This window comes from Bos grunniens, chromosome 7, assembly GCF_055505025.1.
Source record: "Bos grunniens cultivar Pamir isolate PY7600 chromosome 7, Bosgru_T2T1.0, whole genome shotgun sequence".
Classification (NCBI taxonomy): domain Eukaryota; kingdom Metazoa; phylum Chordata; class Mammalia; order Artiodactyla; family Bovidae; genus Bos; species Bos grunniens.
The window spans coordinates 11,901,068-11,914,414 of record NC_141171.1 but is presented as its reverse complement, the minus strand read 5'-3'; the positions used below and the strand labels follow the sequence as shown (position 1 = coordinate 11,914,414).

The 13,347-nt window shown below is 60.4% G+C and overlaps 1 long non-coding RNA gene across 1 annotated transcript; it reads right to left on the bottom strand.

Moving 5' to 3' along the window:
- Positions 1–101: 101 nt before the first annotated feature.
- On the bottom strand, positions 102–6,826 carry LOC147368411 (uncharacterized). The gene is made up of 2 exons (XR_015166637.1): positions 6,687–6,826; positions 102–1,390 (listed from the first exon to the last, which is right to left on the bottom strand). It is a non-coding gene; the product is annotated as an uncharacterized LOC147368411 (long non-coding RNA).
- Between the last annotated feature and the right edge of the window lie 6,521 nt (positions 6,827–13,347).

The following is a 13,347-nucleotide window of genomic DNA, read 5'->3' as shown; positions in this document are numbered from 1 at the left end:
CAGGAAAATAAATTCAGACCCATCAACCCTCCCCAGACAAAAAGCCAGGACTCCAGGGTTGCAGACTAGAATAGAATACATCACAACCAGCAGACCAGGCATAAGGCAGGGGGAAGCTTTTATTTAACTGGACAGCAGGCTCAAGACACAGCAGAGACTTCCCCAAGCTGATGTCTGCTGCTGCTTCGATGGAGGAGGGGCACTGAGCCAACTCTTGACAGCTTGGGGGGCTTCACTCTACATACCTAGTTTCACGCCTAGAAGAGCCCTATTCCATCTGATGATGGATACAGTCTTAACTCTTCCATGCCCTGGACCCACCCAAGAACTGAGCAGGCCTGCTTGCGTCCTCTGGGCCAACAGGGACCTCATTCCCCACCCCATGTGCCATGAGGGTGCCATGGCCCCTCCCCCCAAGTTAGGAAGCCACAGGGCCCAGGGAGAAGGGGCCAGGCAGGTTCAGGTCAGGCCAGCCTGGTTCCGGAAGCCCGGAGTTGGCATTTAACGGTCTGGGGGGCCCAAGGCAGCTTCCTCTTTGGTAACTGGCTGCTGGGAAGATGCAGGCCAGCCAAGCCCCCACCAAGCTTGGACGAGGAGGGGCCGAGGGTCGGCCAGGCAAGGACACATCTGGCTTCCTTTCTTCATGGAAGGGCCAGCCAGCCAGCCACCTGCCTGTCTGCTCATCCTCCCTGGGAGCACAGCCCAGTCTTGAGTTGGGACTGGGGGGCGCAGGGGCAGTCCCCAAGTGCAGAAATTGGAGGAGGGGGCCTGCAGCAAACAGCTGGGTTCACCCACCCCATTCCAGGCTCCACCCATCCCCAGGTTCCTCCTCTGGACCCAGGTCCCAGGCCAGCAGGGTCCTCATTTCTTCCCCCCGGGCAGCGACTGGCCCACCCAAGGAGGGCAGGGGCCACAGCAGACTCCAAGGGGGCTTGACTCCTGTTCCTGCTGAACTGAGCCAGTGTGCACAAATCAACTGTGTTTCAGCTCAGTAGGCACGGGAGGCAGAGCCCAGGGAGGCCCCGAGGTTGGCCAGGCAGCAGAAGGGGAGAGGTGGCAGGGCCAGAGGCAGCGGCAGGGCCCTTGGGGGGGCGGAACTTAGCCACTGTGAACACGATTTGATGTGGACCTGCTCACAAGCAGCTAAGCCCTGCTCCCCAGGCCAGATGTGAGCAGTGGGGGCCTCGCTGCCACCCCATCCCCATCCCCAGGGTCAGCGTCCTCAGCAGTGGCAGTGACAATGGCGGCCCCGGAGACAGGGCTCAGGGTCGGTTGGAAATCCCTGGCAATGTGATTTGTGACAGGCAGCAAATCCCATCCCCAGGAACCCCAGCCGGCCATGGCACCAGGGTCAAGGGGCAGGGCGCCGGGCAGGGCCAGCAGCTGGCACCTAGGAGAGACGAAAGGAGGTCGTGAGATTTGAGGACACCTGCCCTCCATGTCCCCCCTTGCCGCCATCCTTTGAGGTCTAGCAGAGAAGCCGTTTTCCCCATGTGCGTCTATGCTGTCGCTTCAGTGGTGCCTGACTCTTGTGACCCCATGGACTGTAGTCCGTCAGGCTCCCCTGTCCTTGGGATTCTCCAGGCAAGAATACTGGAGTGGGTTGCCATGCCCTCCTCCAGGGGATCTTCGCCACCCAGGGATCGAACCCTCGTTCTCTTGTCTCCTGCATTGGCAGGCGGGTTCTTTACCACTAGCGCCACCTGGGAAGCCCTTCTGCAAGTGCTGCTGCTGCTAAGTCGCTTCAGTCGTGTCCGACTCTGTGCGACCCCATAGACGGCAGCCCACCGGGCTCCCTCGTCCCTGGGTGCGGCAGCAGCTAAAGATACCACCAGGCTGGACACCCCCAGCCATGCTTCCCAGACCCAGAGAGGTAGAGATACCCAGAGGGTCACTTTCGGCCAAGGAGGCTGTAGGAACTCCCAGAGTGAGCCTCCCCTCCTTTCCTTGGCCGAGCCCCCACCCCCCCACCCCCGCCCGCAACACGGAGCCCTGGGCAGGCTAAATGGGGCCATGGGGAGAGGAAGCTGAGGGGGTGGCGGGCAGGCGGCTGAGGAAGTGATCTCACCCCAGCTGGCGCCACTTCCTAGAAGCCTGAAGGGCAGGAGGAAACCACTAGGGCCTCCCCCCATGGCCCTGTCTCCTCAGCGGCCAGGCCTCAGCCTGCGCCCCACCAGAGCGGATGCCGACAGTGGGCGCCCCGCTCTTCCCCCAGGCACGCACCCACCCAGAGCACCAGACCCAGGCTCCAGGTGCAAATCCCAGCTCCATGGTTTCCAAGATACCATCCAAGCCTCAGTCTCTCCATCTGTACAGTGGCACCAAGAGCCTCTACCACGTAATACAGTGAGGTTTCACCAACAGTATGTAGCAACTACCCAGCACCAGGACTCCCTACAGAATTTATGGGACTCAGTGCAAAATGAATACTCAGGTGGGGAAAAAAAAAATGAAATCTCGGGGTCCTTCTCAGTGGGGAAACACCCTGTGAACCGCACAGGTCACCAGCCGGTGAAGCCAGCCCTGTGTTCAGTAAACAGAGACCTCCCGGAGGATGAGAGCCCTGTGGCTAGGAGCCCTGAACTCTGGAGCCAGTCCAGTTGCATTTGAACCCTGGCTTTGCAGCGCACCAGCTGGGCGACACTGGGCAGGGAACTCAACCTCTCTGGGCCTCCGTTTCCCCATTGGCAAAGCAGGGGCAATGCTGTGGTGAGGAACTCGTTGAGTGCTGTGTATAATTGGGAAGGGGCTACGCTGTCATCATTCCCCAGGCAGAAACAGGAAGGAGGATGGCATTCAGGAACTGCACGTGGGTAGGACCTCGGCACCCAGATATGATAGGGGGTGGCCACCCCCGGGAGACAGGTGGAGGGAGGTGTCCTGTTCTGCGCCGACCCCGCCATACACACATTACATACGCTGGCCACCCACTTTACGGCGGGGCCCCAGCCCAGCCCTGACTCCTCAAGGTCTAGGGGCACCAACCGGGAGCAGACGAGGCCCCGCAGGGCGGCCAGCCTCCCTGGGCCGCCTCCGGAAGTGAGACAGCACATTCGTGTCCCAGGGACGAAACGGGAAGGGCGGCCATTTGGCCAGGCCCGTTTCCTGTGGGGTTTCCCCTGCACAGAGCCCCAGGCCGGGGCCAAGGCCACTCCCCAATCCCTGCAGGCACAAAAGGTCTGGGTCTCCAGTGGAGGGGGCACTACCAGGCAGGTGCCCAGGAGCAGGATGACCCCCATTACCGTAGGCGTGCCCCTCAGGCTCAGGGGAGACATTGTCCAGGGAGGACAAGCTCCTGGCAGCTGGAGGCATCTGCGGGGGGCGTGGGGGGGGGGGCGGGCGGAGGGCCCTTGGGCCAGGGGAGTAGGGCAGGCCCCAGGTCACACCATGGATGGATGGATAGATGGGTGTCTAAGTCTGCTCTGCAGACAGGGCGTGGACTTGAGAGACATGCTCCGCAAGCCTACCCACCCCCCCCCAAACCCCATGCTCCAAGAATGAATCAGGGGCAGCTTCCGCCGGGGGCGCCACCACCACCGCCGCCGCCGCCCCCAAGCCTGGTCCCCAAATACTTTCCACCCTCTCAGAGCAGCTGGGATCGGAAAATACCAAGGGCCGCTGGCCCCGCCCTCCCAGCCTGTCACTAACGCTTTGCCTAATGGGCCCAGACTCTCCGCAGAGGCTCCCTGGGCCAGGCCCTGAGCCAGCCGCTAACCTGGGCCTTCCAGCCAAGTGCCGCCTGACCACCAGGGCCACCCACCCCCTCACCCGTCACCCCCATCCCAACAAGGCCACCATCACCACCAGCCCAGCTGACGGGGCAGCCCTCGGAGGTCGGCACCCAGCTGAAGGCAGGCAGGCCACTGGCAAGTGGGTGGGCCCCCACTGCCCATCCAGGGCTGAGGGAGTGGGGCAGGCTCAGGAAGGGGTGAGTAAGTGAGGAGTGAATCACTTGTTATAAATAGGGGAACCGTGCAAGTCACATCTCAGCCCCCATGGTGCCCAGCCACACCACGCTCCAGCCCCTGCCTTCAACTCTGATGACCCTCAGACCGATCACAGAATTCCCAGGGGACCCCTAACGTCCACACGGTGAGCCCTTCACTGAGGGGTACATGCTAGACCACATTCACTTCTGCCTTATCCCCAAACAGGTCCCTGTCCCAGCCATCTGGCCTGCATTTTGGGGGCCGCTGGCCTCGAGGATAGTCGCTGGCTTCCAGGCCCTGTCCCCCTCCTACGGCACCCTGACAATTCCCAGGCCCAAAGCTCTAGGTTCCTGGGCTCCCCAAACCATTCCCAAGGTGTGGGTGACCACGGTCCTGGACGCTGACACCAGACCAAGGACAGGAGGAGGCTGAGGGGCTTAGCATCGCCCAAGTCGGTTCCCTGGCCCAACCCAGGACCCCAACCCAGACCACCCAGGCCTGCTCTGCCCAGGGCCACAGCTTGGTGACCACACCCAGGGTGGCGCCAGCTCCAGCACCCTGGGGCAAGGCGCCGCTAGAGCATGACTCAGCCGTGCCCAGTATGGCGGCGTCCTTCTCTGCCCAAGGATTCTCACACGCCCACACCCATTGGCTTCCGAGTACGTCCTTCCCAGGGGACCAGTCTTCCCCAGACACACCTCCATGATCACCCAGGACACCCGATGGCAGGAGGGAAGGTGGTCAGAGGGCCGCCCCCTAAAGGGATCTGAAGGCGAGGGCCTTGGACAGGGAGGGGAAGCGGACATATCTCTCCGCTCGCTTTCTCAATGCTTCCCATATACAGATGGAGAAGCTGAGACCCAGAGGATTCAGAGCCAGGCCCAAGGTCATGCGAGAAGTCTAAGGAAAAGCCAAGGCCTGATCCTGGCTTCAAGTGCACGCAGAGCGGGAAAGGGCTGGCCAGCCAGCCCAGAGAGGGGCCGGAAGGAATTTTCTCCGGACCGCCCAGGGTTCCTGGCAGCGTCCTTCGCTTCGAACTGACTCCCCCACCCAGCTTCCCAAGGTAAAGGGCAAACGCTGAAAAATCTTACGGTATATCAAAGAATCACCTAGGCCCTTGGTGAGCAGATCCTCCCACTGTACTCTTTGGGCCAGTGTTCCTCAGACTTCCAGGGGGCCAGGGGTCTTCCCTGCAGCTGCGGCCCGCATACATCTGGCCTTCACTTGCAACAGGTAGGGGTTGGTGGGGGGGTCCCGCGGAGGACCCTTGGAGCATCCGTCCCTGTTGTTTCTTTCCACTGAGCAAGGGTCTGCGGAGAGTCAGAGGCCGGGCCGGCACAGACAGGCCCGACCCCCCTGGACACGCCCTGTCACGCATGTGCTCCGCGTGCCAACCCAGAGCCAGGTCAGCAGCTACGTTAGGGGCCCCCTCCAGATCCACAGAGACAAGACTTGCCCACTGGGGTCTTGAGGGAGCTCCCAGAGGACATCCTGCAAGGACAGAGGGCAGTGGGTGCCCCTGGGGCGCTAGAAGAGAGCTGGCACAGAGCCCTAGGGCCCGTGCCTTCCCAGGACGGCGGCATGTGAACACATGCGCATGGGCTGGCCCAGGCACGGTGCGTGGGTGAGCGGACAGGGTGTGCCCTCCATCACCTCGCCTCTAAGCTCGGGCACCTGTTGGGGACTGCCCTCCGGCTCGGGCTGGCATCAGCAGGGCTGCCAGAGGACACCCTTATGCCAAGGGTCCCAGCTTCCCCCTCAAAGACCACCCATCAGGAGCAGGCAGTTGGTTGGGGCTGGGGCAGAAAGGATAGGTGACACAGCCAACCGCACCTCCAAGACATTCAGGAAGCCACTGGGTCTGGGCCTGGCTGGCTTGCACCCGACAGGCAGTGTAGGGCTGAGGGGCTTTGGTAGCCGTGGAGCCCAGCACTGGGGGCAGAGGTCAGTCTGGCGCTAGGATGAAGGGGGTCCAGGTTCAGTCTGAGCCCTTTCACCCTCTTTTTGCACCCCAAGGGCACGGGAACCCCAAGCTACACAGGGCAGAGGAGTCAGCCCTCCAGGAATCTCCCAGATGTGGGCCCCCTTTCTATGAATGAGTCTTCTTAGTTGGGCCAGAAGGAGTGAGAAGGGAGGAGAGGGGTCCCCCTAGTCCTCTTTTAAACCCAGGTTGGACTGCTGGGTCCCCACTTCTCTCCTCTGGAGGGCCTCCCCACCCCCACACTGGCTGACATGTCAAGAACTTGAAGCACTGTCCTCCACCCGCATCCACTGAACTCTGGGAGATCCTCACTTACACAGTCCAGACAGGCACCTACCTTCCCACTCCCGGGGCCAAGACACCATGTCCATTCCCTCCACCCGAGGGGGGCGCATACTCTCCCACCCTGCGCCCAACTCCGACCCACCTTGACCTGCCCCGATTCGCGTTGGGACCCGCCCTCCCCAGCACGCTCTCACGAATCTCCTGGGTCGGGGGAGTGGCTGGGGAGGCCGCGGAGGGCCTTTGGGGACGGGGTAGAGGTGGGCCGCCCTTTCCCAGCTCCGCAGGGGGCGCCGCGGGACTCCGCGGCCGCCACCATCAGACCGGCCCCGCCGTCCCCTCAACCACCGGCGGCGGGGCGGCGCCCTCCCCCTCGCCCAGGGGTGGGGGACCCGCCAGGCGCACCCCCCACTCCGCCCACGAGTCCAGCGCGGAAAAGTTGTCGCCGCCACCACGGCGCCGCAGTCTCCCTCCCGGTTGCTTCCCCGACTCACCCGCGGGGGAGGGGAGCCGGCACTCGGGGCTCCGGCCGCCGCCCCGGCCCGGCCGGCCGACACCCGGCCGGGCAGGCGGGCGGCGGGCCCGAGAGGGGCCGGGGGCGGTCGCCGGCCGCGCTCCATCCCACTCACTGGCCGGCCCGCCGCGGGGCCGAATCGCTTTTAAAACCTCCTCGTCTCCTCCCCTCCCGGGCCGGGCAGGGGGCGGGGGCGGGCGCGGGGCGGGGCGGGCGCCGCCGTCATGTGCCCCCGGAGCCGGTCCGCCCCCACTTTCTCTCTCAGGTCCCCCAGCTCGGTCCCGTCCCCAACTCAGCCCTAACTTTTCCCTCCCTTGTCCCAACTCTTCCTGAGCCTGAGACTTAGCTCAACTTCCCCCTCTGGGTCCTGGGCTCGGGGATCCAGCCCCAGTTCTTTAACGAACGCCCTTCCTGCTGAGATGTTGGCGGGGGGGGGGGGGGGGGGCGGTGGGGGGGGGCGGTGGTTCCTAATCCATATCGCACCCGAAACCCCTCTTGGCCTAAGTTCTGCTCCCCTGCGCCCGGAGAGAAACCCAGGAGGCCATGGACAAGGAGAGGGTAGATGGTGGGGGCACAGTGCCACACTGCCACTGTAGACCCCTCCCTGCCCTGGGGGGCATGGGCCCGGGGAATTCTGGGGTTCGGCCAATTACGAATCCCCACTCTATGCATTTACACAGTGCGTTCTTTAGCCTCAGGAAGTCCCTCCTTTTATCCCACCCAACCCTCTCCTGCTGCCATTGAAGACCTGCTGACCCCAGTCCAGGTGGTCCCTGGTCTAGGTCCCCTCCCCCCGCCCCTCCCCGCCAGGCTTCCCGGCATCCCCACCCCCCATCTACCCAGGGCCTCTGGGAAACTCCCAGCTCCTGGAGTATCCCTGAGAGAGAGCCCCTCCCTGCATCCCTCCCGCCTTCCCTGCGAGCCTGTCTGTCCCACCTCATCCTCCGCGGACCTCCCCTCAACCGGGAGGAGGAACACGGAGGCATTGTTCACCAGTACGGGGCCCTGCCTTGGGGCCTGGCCCCGTGCCCAGGTGGGGGGCCGGGAACAAAACTCAGCGAAGGAGGGGCGGGGTGCCCTGTGCCGCCAAGCCAGCCTCCTTGGGCAGGCCCGGATGCCACTTTGCCCTCTCCAAGATGGGATGGGAGTCAGTGGCCCGCAGACCACCATCACCACCACCATGATGCCGCAGCAAGGTTCTATGGCTTGAGGACCCTTCCCAGACCTGTGTGGGCACTGCTTTGGGAGACAGGTTTCCTCCCATCCACCTCCAATATTTCCAAAGTCATATAATTGGGGCTTGGTGGGGGGGGGCGGTGCTCAGATTCTTCATAACCCACCTCCTGGGCAGTAAGACTAAAGCTGGGATACTAAAGGAGGGTACCCTTTAGTACTAAAGGAGGGTACCCAGCAGGAGGGCCCAGGCAGAAGACTGGAAGGGCTGGTTGGATGCCTTGTGGGTCACCTCGCTCCCCCAGAATTCTTCCAGGCTCCCTCATTTCCCCCGTTCAGCTCAACAGGTTCCCCACTTTGGATCTCAGTGGGATTGGGGAGAGAGGGGCAGAAGCCACACCTAGCTACTATCCCATGGGGCCCAGCCCTGGGGGCTCCCGGGTCTGTCTTCTCTGTGGGGCCCAAGGGGCAGGCTGGCCCAGGCTGCAGGATCTGGCAGGTTGGGGCAGGAGGGGCAGAGCTGCCTGTGGGGCCCCAGGGGAAGATTTGGGGTGGCACAGAATTCCCCAACTCAGGGCGGGGCCCTGAGGGGGTGGGGCACTCACCACAGGACCTCCTGAGCAGCTACAAACAGGGGAATGGAGTTCCCAGGGTCCAGGGTCTTACTGTGGACACATTCGTGCATGTGCGTGCTTGCACACACACACACACACAACCCATTCTAGAAGTATAAAGTGACCAAATTACAATAGGGCACCTCCTCCACACCACCTCTCCAGAACACTCCCTTCATGCCCTGGGACAAGGTCTCCGTCGAGAACCATCCTCCTATTCTTATTAATCCAATCAGGCATACATGTGGGGGAAATGCCTGCTCCAGGCTGGCCTCCAGGGATAACTATGCCAACTGTGCCTTCTGCCATTACCTTGCATGTAGTTTGGGCCACAGCAGCTCAGCATCCCTCAGCCCAAACTTGGGAGGGTCTTCCCAGTGTCCTCAGCCCTCCATCTGGATTCTGAACATTTGCCCCCACCAACCCCCTCCACCCTGGTCCTAAGCTGGCCAATTTACCCAGGGACAGCAGCCAAGAGGGATCAGAGCTCTCCAAACCGGCCAACTGATTCTTTGTAATGACGGGGACGGGTGAGAGGACAGGGCCAGGGTGAGACCAGGCCAAGCGGTCAAGTGGCACAGGGCACACACACACCCATTTGTTCATTCTTCAAACATTCATTGAGTGCCTGCTGGGTGCCAGGTGCTGTTCTGGGCACTGGGGACATAGCAGAGAACAAGCCAGAAAAAAAACCCTGCCCTCATGGAGTCCACATCAATGGGGGAAATACAGGCAGTAAACAGACAGGTATAAAGATATAGAATGTGTTGGGTGGTATGTATTAGGGGAGACTAGAAGGAGGCTAAGAAGATGAGGGGAAGGGGCTTCCCAGGTGCACTAATAGTAAAGAACCTGCCTGCCAATGCAGGAGATACAAGAGACACAGGTTCGATCCGTGGGTTGCAAAGATCCCCTGGAGGAGAAAATGGCAACCCATTCCAGTATTCTTGCCTGGAGAACCCCATGAACAGAGGAGGCTGGTAGGCTACAGTCCATAGGTCGCAGAGTCTGACACAATTGAAACGACTTAGTATGCAGGGAGATGAGGAGTGAGGGGTTGGGGGCCAGATCAAGAAAGGCTACCCTGAGAAGGAGGAGGTGACATTTGAACAAAGATTATAAGAGGTGGGGAGAAGCCACGCAGACAGCTAGAGGAACAGAGTTTCGGTAGAGAGGGAACAGCCAGTACAAAGGCCCTGAGGCAGGAAGTTCCTGGTGTATTTGAGAAACAGCAAGGAACCAGTGTGGTAGAGTGGGGAGGGGAGCAGAGTGGCAGAACTGAGTTTCCAATTCTTGCTCCCCAATTCCTAGCTGAATAACTTTTGCTAAGTGATCACACCTCTCTGAGCTCCAGTTTCTTCATTCGTGGAATGGACCTGAAAATGTAATTTTTAGGGTTGTTAAGAGACTCTGAGATGAGCTGCACTTTGTCCCAGCCCAGGGCTTGAGGCAGGGTGAAAGCTGGACAAGCATTAAGGACATAGGTACACCACTTTACGTAGCCATTCAGACCTGGGATGGGGAGGATGGGTCAAGGGACCCTGACAGACTCAGTGACCCTGTAGGTCACCCTGGCTCATATGCAGGGCCGCCTGCCGGGCCCCATGGCAACGAGGCACACAGAGACATCAAACAAGCCCTGCCGAGGAAGTCCCACGTCACTGTGGTTAGAGTGGCTCCTCCCAGCCCAGCCTCCGGCTGGCGCTGCGCTCCTCCTTGCCAGTCAGGGCCCCTGCCTCCTGTCACCCTGGTGACAGGCTGTGTTATGGACTGAGCTGGGATCCCACCACCTGCCCCCTCACTAGGGCACTAGTCACTCCCCACATCCGGAGGACATTATGCAGTGGACCCAGTTCCCTGCCACTAACCCTTTCATTCAACTGCCCCAAATTGGCATTGGGAGCAGCAGGAAAGCTCTGGTCTATCCACCAGTTCAGAGGGCCAGAGAGGCCCCAGGGACCTATGGGGTCCCCCAGCCGGGGGCCTGAAATCCCCAGGGCAGGGTCCATCAGGATACCTGCCAGCTCCTGGGGCAGGGGAGGGGTGAGTCAGATAGGAATAGACCCCCAGGCCTAGCCCAGCCCCCACCCGGGAACTGATTCACCACCTACCCAGCACCAGATGACATCAGGGTCTGGCGGGCCACCCTGTCTTGGCACCGGGCCAGAATGGGGGTGCCCCAGAAGTGTCACAGAAGGCTGCCTTCTCCCCTCTGACTGGGGCCCGGCAGGCGCAGGGTTAAGGAGGGGCCCTCCTGGGGGTCTCCCCCCATCCCACCCCCCCCTTTTTCCCGGGGATTTCGGGCCCCAGCCCCTCTGACGTCACTGGGGGTTGCTATGGCAACTGCCCGAAGTTCCCAAATAAAATTACCGCGGGCGGGTTAAGTTTCCTAGGAGGCAGCAGACGGGTAAACAATGGCGGTGGCAGGCGGGGCCGGAGAGGGGCTGTCTCCCCCTCCCACTCCTCATTCTGCTGGGACCAGGGGGGGTTCCCCAGGGCGAGGAGGAGGGTCCCCTCCCCGACCGGGTCCCGAGAGCCCACGAGCACCCGGGGCACTGGTGCACAGACGAGGGACAGCGGGGTCACCGCCGAGATGAGGAGGGGGGACCTCAGAAGGGAGGCTGGGGCGGCGGGGGAACAAAGGAGGGACCTGAGGCCTGCGCTCCGCCCTCTGCACACCCTACCTCCCGCCCCACCAACCCCCAGCCGGCGGCCAGTCCAGCTGTGGCTGCTCCCAGCTGCCTGGCTCCCCACATCTGGCGGGCTGAGCGCTCACTTCCTGTCGCCCTGGCTGCCTGGAGGGAGGTAAAAATAACCCTCCCCCTCCTCCTGCCGGCGGGCACAGACGGCGGATCCTCCTGGCTTGGAGGAGGCCGAGGCCCAGCCGCAGCGGGGGAGAGGAGCCCCCCTGAGGCCGACTCCCGTCCCTCCCACTGCCTCGGTGTCCTGGGAGGAGGGGCGCAAAGGAGGTGGCACAGATCCCAGGATGCAAGAGGGCTGAGGAGTCTATTGCCTTAAGAAGGCCCTCACCTGGGCCACCAAGAAACAGAAGAAACTCTGGCCTGAGTCCCATCCCCTACCCCATTACAGGTCACCTCTATTCCGCCGCAGAACTGTAAGCAACATCTTAGGTTCCAACTGGGGGTCACCCACTTATTAACTGTATAGATATGTTCAGTTCAGTTCAGTCCAGTTGCTCAGTCGTGTCCGACTCTTTGCAACCCCATGAACTGCAGCACACCAGGCTTCCCTGTCCATCACCAACTCCAGGAGTTTACTCAAACTCATGTCAGTGATGCTACCCAACCATACAGGGAGAGGGGAAAAAAAACAAAAAACCAAAAACCTCTGGGCCTCGGTTTACCTGTCTGTAAAGCAGGGATGATAGTAGTACCTACTTCAAAGGGTATTTGCTCCATCTTTGTTATATTATTTCCCCATGCCCAGAGTCCCCTAAGACCCTCAAGTACTCTTGCCAGATAAAATACAGGACACCCAATTAAATCTGATTTTATTTAAATCATTTCATATCAGTATGTCCTATGCAATAGTTAGTTGGGCCATCTTTCTATTAAAAAAATTTTTTTTTACTTGCTCTATAACTGAAAATCAAATCTAACTGGATCTCCTGTATTTTTATTTGCTAAATCTGGCAACTGTATTTCTGAGCCATCATCATCTCTGGCATGAAACCACTCCAACTCTGGTCTCCCTTGTCTCCTTGCTTCCAGCCTTACTTACTCCATCCATTCTCCAGAGAGAGCCAATTAAATCCAATCACATTTCCCTACCGTCCACTGCAAAAGTTCCTCTGTGGTCCCCCTTGTCACCTACAAGACCTTGCTTGTCAGGTTCCCACCTTCTTTCCAACCTGCCTTTCACACCCACCTGTCAACTGCCAACTTGTTTAGATCCTAGGCCACCACCTCCTCCAGGAACCCTTCCTCACCTCCTGCCATGACCCTCTGACTTTATACTCTGACTCTAAACACTTCTGTCTCCCCACTCAACCATTTGAATGATATAGTCAAGAAAATAAAGGTAACCGGGGTTGGGGGTGGGGGATGTACCTGTCCACCTGGCCTCAGTGTTGTTACCTACTCTCTTCCCCACCCCATGGGATCCAGGCCCTAGGAAACCCCTCAAGCAGCCCCCTTAGGGGTCCTGTGGGCAGCTGGATGGCGGCTAGTATGGGTCCTGGGTGCCTAGAGTTAAGTGATGCTGGCTCTTGGGGGACTCTCTCCTGCCCTCAAGTAGCCTGGAAGCCTGGGAGGGCACCTGGCACAGCCTTGCATCAACAGCCCCAAGGAGCCTACCTGGCCCATCTAAGCTCTAGTGTGGATTCATAGCCTTGCTGGAAACTCCCACAGATACGACCGCCCTCAAGAGGAGGCATGCAACCCCCTGAGAGGAGCGTAGGAGCCCAAGTCACCCTGCCTGGTTTCAAGTTTGGTGTCCTGCCTCCTCTGGCGAAGGATTGTGCCTCTCTGTGACTCAGTTTCCCCGTGTGTCAAATGGGAATACCAGTGGACTGTCAGAGGGCTATTGTGAACATTAGGTAATGTCCATAGTGGTAAAGAACCTACCTGCCAATGCAGGAGATGCAAGAGACACCAGTTCCATCCCTGGGTCAGGAAGATACCCTGGAGGAAGAAATGGCAATCTACTCCAGTATCCTTGCTTGGAAAATTCCATGGACAGAGGAGCCTGGAGGGCTATAGTCCATGGAATCACAAAAAGTCAGACACCACTGAACGACTGAGCACGCGTGTAGAACACAGCTTGGAACATAGAACGTGCTCACTGTTAGCTACTCGGTGGGGGGGGGGGGGGGGGCGGATGGTGAAAAGTCAG